Source organism: Salvelinus sp. IW2-2015, unplaced genomic scaffold (genome assembly GCF_002910315.2).
Source record: "Salvelinus sp. IW2-2015 unplaced genomic scaffold, ASM291031v2 Un_scaffold4214, whole genome shotgun sequence".
Classification (NCBI taxonomy): Eukaryota; Metazoa; Chordata; class Actinopteri; order Salmoniformes; family Salmonidae; genus Salvelinus; species Salvelinus sp. IW2-2015.
Genome location: NW_019945485.1, coordinates 50,367 through 58,112, shown reverse-complemented (window position 1 = coordinate 58,112; position 7,746 = coordinate 50,367). Strand labels below are relative to the sequence as shown.

General features: G+C 43.7%; 1 long non-coding RNA gene across 1 annotated transcript; it reads right to left on the bottom strand.

Annotated features, from left to right (window-relative positions):
* Window positions 1-282: 282 nt before the first annotated feature.
* LOC112077034 (uncharacterized) lies at window positions 283-1,859 on the bottom strand. The gene is made up of 4 exons (XR_011478001.1): window positions 1,469-1,859; window positions 1,137-1,191; window positions 713-761; window positions 283-556 (listed from the first exon to the last, which is right to left on the bottom strand). It is a non-coding gene; the product is annotated as an uncharacterized lncRNA (long non-coding RNA).
* Window positions 1,860-7,746: the final 5,887 nt, after the last annotated feature.

Genomic DNA, 7,746 nt, shown 5'->3' with positions numbered 1-7,746 from the left:
GAAAGATACATTATTTTTATATAGGCCCATTTTTTGGGGAAGCCTGATTTCCTTTGGCATCTATAAATATAATCCACTAGATATACAGTCATCAGACCCTCTAGCCATCACCCAGGCCCTCTAGCCCATCACCAGGCCCTCTAGCCCATCACCAGGCCCTCTAGCCCATCACCCAGGCCCTCTAGCCATCACCAGCGCCCTCTAGCCCATCATCCAGGGCCCATCATCAATTGTACGTAACATTGTGTAAACATTTATTTTGAATAGGCTGCTCACCATTACAGGTCCCATCTTCTGCCAGGGTGTATCCCAGAGGCAGGGAGTGGAGCGGTTTACGACGGGGTAGCTGGGAGCCACGGGGGGCCTGGAGGGGGTGTAGAGGGTTGGGGTCTGGGAACCCCAGCGAGGTGTCCGGGTAGGCGGGCTCCCCTCCTCCACCCCGGGGGTAGGTAGGCTGTCTGTACAGCCCCGGGGACACAGAGATAACCTCCGTTCTGGTTCACACACTGCATGTCCCCTCTGCAGGTGTCTGGTACCGTACGACACTCATCAATGTCTAGGAGGAAGGAAAGTTAGTCAAGGATAAGAATAGGGATAAACTTTATTGTTCCAGAGTGGAAAATTGTCTCAAACACAGTAAACAATCTGCCTTCAAAAACACAGCCTATAGAGATACAGAATGAATGGAATAGGAAGGAGTGATTAAACTCACCAACACATACTCTTGCTATGCGGTCATAGGCGAACCCCTCTGTGCAGGTCTACGTGACAGAATAGGAAAGAGGAGATGGCCAAGAGCCTTATTCAAACAACCAGTGAGTGAAAGCAAAAACCAAATCACTACAGTAGAAGCTGATTTCATTCAAWTKACTTTWWWWWWWWKAACACTTGGAACATTGCAGTAACTTTYTTTCATGTCTTGTTCATCGTTTAGAATCCTTCATTGAAGCTGTAGCTTACTTCTGTCCATCACTTTAGTATTCTCTTTGCAGATCCGTGCAGGAATGAATGAAACGCAGACAGCCAAACGAACAGACAGGCAAACAGACAGGCAAACAGACAGCCAGCCAGACAGGCAAACAATAAAAAAACACTTTCTCAAGAAATACCATGAGAGGAAAAAACGCGTGTCTTACCTGCCCATTTCCGGAGTGGACGCAACATAAAGCCAACACCAGAACAGTCAACATTCTGAAAATATAGTTTTGTTTTGTTGTTGTTGTTGTCAGGGACAGACTTCATTCCACAAGGATGCATAATGTATTGCCCATCTAATCCCAATATTAGGCTCCTGTATTCAATGGGACAAATACGTAGTATAAAAAAGGCTGTTTTAAAAGGACCAGGATATACAAACCACTGCGTATGTATGAGTATGATTATTTTTGGTGACGTAAAAGTAAATATATTGCTCTGGCTAGAAAACAAAACTTGGTCAACTTGGTCACAACCAACATCATTCACTAACCTTGCGTAAATCAGGACATTCAAGCCACTCGTGTCAAAAAGCATAGTCTATGGATCCCGTTGATCGACTCAAGACGACSAGTGGATACTTCGGTACAAGAAACCTGTTGATCCCCCTAGCTACTGTTGCGAAGGGGGAAATCCAAGGACGCATATGGTGGGCTACTCTCGCAAGTCACACCACCGCTGACTCTGCGCCTTTACTGCAAAAACTAGGATTTRATTAACAGCTGTCCGTCGACCCAAAGCCTCGATATGGACCAACAGTACGGGGAATGTATTTCAAAACGGTATGTTCTATCCCCCCCCCGCTACCTCCCTCTTCCAGCTGTTCAGACAGTTTAGCAATGCAAATTAACGGGTCCCCGAGCACTTCTGACAACAGCTGGATTCAATTATTGAGAGGCCGCCCCCTCACCAAGGCGCACGGAGGGGAGGGGAGAGTAATGGGACTATTTAAAATACCCAAATGCGGGAGAACAGGATGCTTTCGTGAGACAGTGTAGTAGCCTACATGCAWTMTTTTAWTTTTTTTATTCAACAAGATATGTTAAATAACAGTCTTAAAAACCACTTGAAGGCAAATAAATTAGATTTGACTGTTCAGACACAAGTCACATGGCCAGGAATCACATTCGTATCTTATTTCAAACCACCTAAAGTGATGGCTTGAAATATCAGATTCCATGTGCTTTTTGGCGGTCCAGACTGCAGGAAATAGAACAGATACGAATTAGAGACGCAATTATATATATATATATTTTTTTTGTGACTTCAAATTTTTAACATTTTACTGCAGTGGGCTAAATCAGTGTCACACAGTGTTTCTTGGTAGTCATAAACAAATCTACTTTGAACCAAAAGTATACACCTCACTCATGGTTATGGGCTTAAAATAAGATCAATAAGAACACGTGTATCATGTCAGATACAGAGATTGAAATGTATTATGTTTTGAATTTGCATCCCAATATTAAACTTTATAGACATCACAGACGGCGGGTTTTTTAAATAACGTTAATGAATTATAAACATTTTAAACAACATTCAATCCATGAGACTAGGAGCTGCACCACGGGCAGACATTATCTTCACCATATTTATATGTTTTGTGACGATCGTCTGTGGTGGAAGGAGGATCGGACCAAAGCGCAGCGTGGTAAGTGTTCATGATGATTTTTAATTCAAACTCAGAACAGCTAAACAAAACACGATGAACAAACGAAACAGTACCGTGTGGCGACAAACACTGACCGAAGACAAACACCCACAAACCAAAAGACAAAACAGGCTACCTAAATATGGTTCCCATCAGAGACAACGACTAACACCTGTCTCTGATTGAGAACCATATCAGGCCAAACGACAAACCCAACATAGAAACCACAAAACATAGATAACCCACCCAACACGCCCTGACACACTAAAACAAAGAAATACAAAAGAACTATGGTCAGAACGTGGGACAGTTCTGTTTGATTCTATTCTGTCTGGTTCTGTAGCAACGTGAACTCTGTTTGTTCTATTTCTGTCTGTTCTGTTAGAACGTGAGTCTGTTTGATTCTATTCTTATTCTGTCTGGTTCTGTAGCAACGTGAACGTCTGTTTGATTCTATTCTGTCTGGTTCTGTAGCAACGTGAACGTCTGTTTGATTCTATTCTATTCTGTCTGGTTCTGTAGCAACGATGAATGTCTGTTTGATTCTATTCTGTCTGGTTCTGTAGGCAACGTGAACGTCTGTTTGACTATTCTGTCTGGTTCTGTAGCAACGTGATATGTCTGTTTTGATTCTATTCTGTCTGGTTCTGTAGCAACGTGAACGTCTGTTTGGATTCTATTCTGTCTTGGTTCTGTAGCAACGGTGAACGTCTGTTTGATTCTATTCTGTCTGGTTCTTGTAGCAACGTGAATGTCTGTTTGATTCTATTCTGTCTGGTTCTGTAGCAACATGAATGTCTGTTTTGATTCTATTCTGTCTGGTTCTGTAGCAACGTGAACGTCTGTTTGATTCTATTCTGTCTGGTTCTGTAGCAACGTGAATGTCTGTTTGATTTATTCTGCTGGTTCTGTAGCAACGTGAAGTCTGTTTGATTCTATTCTGTCTGGTTCTGTAGCAACGTGAATGTCTGTTTTGATTTTCTATTTCTGTCTGGTTCTGTAGCAACGTGAACGTCTGTTTGTTCCATACGTGAAGAACGGGGGTGGCAGCATCAAATGTTGTGGTGGTGCTTTGCTGCAGGAGGGACTGGTGCACTTCACAAAATAGATGGCATCATGAGGATGGAAAATTTAGTGATATATTGAAGCAATCTCAAGACATCAGTCAGGAAGTTTAAAGCTTGGTCGCAAATGGTCTTCCAAATGGACAATGACCCCAAGCATACTTCCAAAGTTGTGGCAAAATGGCTTAAGGACAACAAGGTAATCGGTTCAAGGGTATCTGGAGTCGCGCATCACGCAAAGGCCTCATGACTCTCACATCGCTATTAGAAAATTGATGTGCAGCAACTCGAAAAAGCCTGTTGCGAGCAAGGAGGCTACAAACCTGGACTCAGCTTACGTACTGGTTAGCGCTCCATCGTGGGAATCAAAAAACGCCAAGATCACCTTGCAACGCTCTATCCAACTGAGCCACGTCAGTCGTTAGGCGTAATATAACCACTGCTTTTAAAGCACGAATGTACATAATCCAACACTGGTTCTATGACAGGTCAGTGATCTATAAATCACAGTGAGTGGCAAGTATGGTCAACGCTCTGTGACTCGCTAACCCGCCATCGATACAAAGAACATTACTCGTGCAGCCGGTCTTCATCGACCTGGGCCACAGGCTTTCGATCTGTCAAATCACCATATTCTTATCGCAGACTCAGTTGTAGCCTCGGTTTTTCTAATTGACTGCCTTTGCCTCGGTTCCCAACGTACTTTGCAGACAGAGTTCAGTGTGTCAAATCGGAGGGGCATTGTTGTCGGCTTCCTCTGGCAGTTCTATGGGGGTACCGACAGGGTTCAATTCTCGGCGTTTGGTCTGCCGACTCTTTCTCTGTAATTACAATCAATGATGTTGCTCTTGCTGGGGCGCATTCCCTGATCCCACTCTACGCAACGCACACCATTCTATATACTTCCGGCCCTTCTTGGACCTTTGCTTAATCTAGCCTCGCAAACGAGCCTTCAACTTACCATCAAAACCTACTCCTTCCGTGCCTCCAAACGCTCTAAACGTAGTAAAATCCAAATGCATGCTTTTCAACCCGTTCGCTGGCCTGCACCCGCACGCGACCGACTAGCATCACCACCCTGGCGGGTCCGACTAGAATATGTGGACATCTATAGTACCTAGGTGTCTGGCTAGACTGCCCAAAACTCTACCCTTCCAGACTCATATAACAAAGCATCTCTCCATCCAAATCAAAGCAAGAATCGGCTTTCTATTCCGCAACAAAGCCTCCTTCACTCACGCCGCCAAAGCTATACCCGTAGTAAAACTGACTAGTTCCTACCGATCCCGCTTGGCGATGTAATCTCACAAAATAGCTCCAATACTCTACTCCCAGCAAAACTGGATGCATTTATCACAGTGCGCATTTCGTTTTGTTACTAAAAGCACCTTCATACACCGCACCACTGCGACCTGTATGCCCTAGTCGGCTGGCCTGCTCGCTACATGCCTCGTCGTCAGACCCACTGGCTCCAGGTCATTCTACAGAGAGGGCTATGCTAGGTAAAGTGCGCCTTATCTCAGTTCACTGGATCACGATGGCCTATCAGCCCAACTCCGCAACACCGCTCTCCAACGCGGTGTATCTCACGATCATCCCTAAAAGCCAACCCTCATTGGACTCGCCTTTTCGCTTCCTACTGGGTTTCTGCTGCTGTGCAGACTTCGGAACGGAGATTGCCAAAACATCTCTGAAGTTGGAGAGCTTTTATCTCCCTCCAACAACGTTTAAAAGAATCTGCTATGCGGAGCCAGCTAATCGAATCGCTGCAGCTGTACATAGTCCACTTCTGTAAAACTAACCCACCCCCAATTTACCTACCTCAGCCCCCCCATAACTGCTTTATTTATTTTACTTTTCTGCTCTTTTGCACACCAGTATCTCTGTCTTCTGGCACCATGTATGGGCATTGATACACACTGATTTTATTCACTCCAGTGATTCCAATCTGCCTAAATTGTAATATTATCGATTTATTTGCCCTACCCTCATTGCAACTCTTGCGGACAACATTGTATACTAGATTTCTCTTTTTTCTACCATGTTATGACTTGTTTATTGTTTACTGTCCATAAGTGTAACCTCTGGGTGTTGTCTGTTCACCACTGCTAATAGGCTTGTATCTTGCCACAAGGAGATCGCTTAGGTAGTTTGCAAATGATGAACTTGTGTCTCCAACTAAGTCCTACCTGGTTAAATAAAGGCTGCCACAATAAAAAAATAAAAATAAAAAATACCAGAACAATATTAGAAATACCTTGTTATACAAACCTGGTTAGGCCTCCCAACAGGCAGGTCATTCAGAGGTAAATTAGTCATATATATTTTTTATTTATTTAAACCTTTATTTAAATTAGGCAAGTCAGTTAAGAACACATTCTTATTTACCAATGACGGCCTACCCAGGCCAAACCCGGACGATGTTGGGGCCAATTGTGCACCGCTGTAAGCTTGTCGTGGTTGGAAGAAGAGGAGACCAAAGCGCAGTGTGGTAAGTGTCCATATTGTTTTAATACGAAATAATGAACACTGATTCAAAAACAATAAAACGGGACAAACGAACACTCCTGTACGCGGTGAAACAAAACACAGAACAGAAAGCTAATCCCCACACAAAACACAATGAAAAAAAGGCTACTAAATATGGCTCCCAATCAGAGATAGACTACACCTGTGCCTCTGATTGAAACATACTAGGCAAACACATAGAAATTAACAACAGACAAAACATAGAAAAACAACATAGAAAATGCCCACCCTGATGATTATAAAGGATAAAAAAAATATGTAGTATGTAAAAATAAATCACGTCCCCTGACCAACTAAAATAAAGACATAACATAGGAACTAGGTCAGAATGTGACATTGGCCCTATGGGACTCCCAATCCGTTGGATGTGATACACGCCTGGATTCGAACCAGGGTCTGTAGTGACGCCTCTAGCATGAGATGCAGTGCTTAGACCACTGGCGCCACTCGGGAGCCTATATGACCAAGTGTAGAATATTCAGACACTTTGTAAGCATATACTTGGTATTTCTGATATGCATAGGAGCGTATATACACTTAAATTCGTAAAGTATTCAGACCCTTCGCTTTCTACCGCAGCAATTTTGTTACGTTAGTGCTTATTGGTAAAATTGAAAATCAATATCCCGCAATGAACAACGCGAAGCAAATTACATAAAAAAAGCAACAAATTACTTATCTTAGCATAGTATTCAGACCCTTTGCTTGAGCTAGAAATTCGAGCTCAGGTGCATCTGTTTCCATTGATCATCCGCTTGAGCATGTTCTTCAACCTGACTGGAGTCGCAGCTGTGGTAAAATTCAATTGATGGACATGATTTGGAAAAAGGCACTATATTGTCTATATAGAAGGTCCCACAGTTTGACAGTACAGTGTCAGAGCAAAAACCAAGCCATGAGGTGGAATGAATTGTCCGTAGAGCTCCGAGATCTGATTTGTGTCAAAGCAGCAGATCTGGGAAAGGGTACAGAAAAAATGTCTGCAGCATTGAATCCAGGTCCCCAAGAACACAGGGGCTCCCAAGAAGACTCGAGCTGTAATCGCTGGCAAATGGTGCTTCAACAAAGTACTGAGTAAAAGGGTCTGAATACTACATGTAATATGATAATTTTTTTTATTTATTGAATAGCATTTGCAAAATTTTCCGTAAAACCTGTTTTGCTTTGTCATTATGCGGGAAAATTAGTCATGTAGGCATTTGGATTTGTTGTTAGGAGTCTTACAGTATCGGCTTGGGTGGTAGCAGCTATTTAGGAGCCTCTTGGACGCAGACCTAGGTGCTCCGGTAACGCTTGCCGTGGCGGTAGGCAGAGAGAACAAGTCTATGACTAGGGTGGCTGAGTCTTTGACATTTTTTAGGGCCTTCCTCTTGACACCGAGCCTGGTGTAGAGGTCCTGGATGGCAGGAACTGGCCCCGGGATGTACTGGGCCCTGTTCGCACTACCCTCGTGTAGTGCCTTGCGGTCGGAGGGCGTGGAGCAGTTGGCCATAAGCCAGGAGTGGATGCAACCGCAGTCAGGATGCT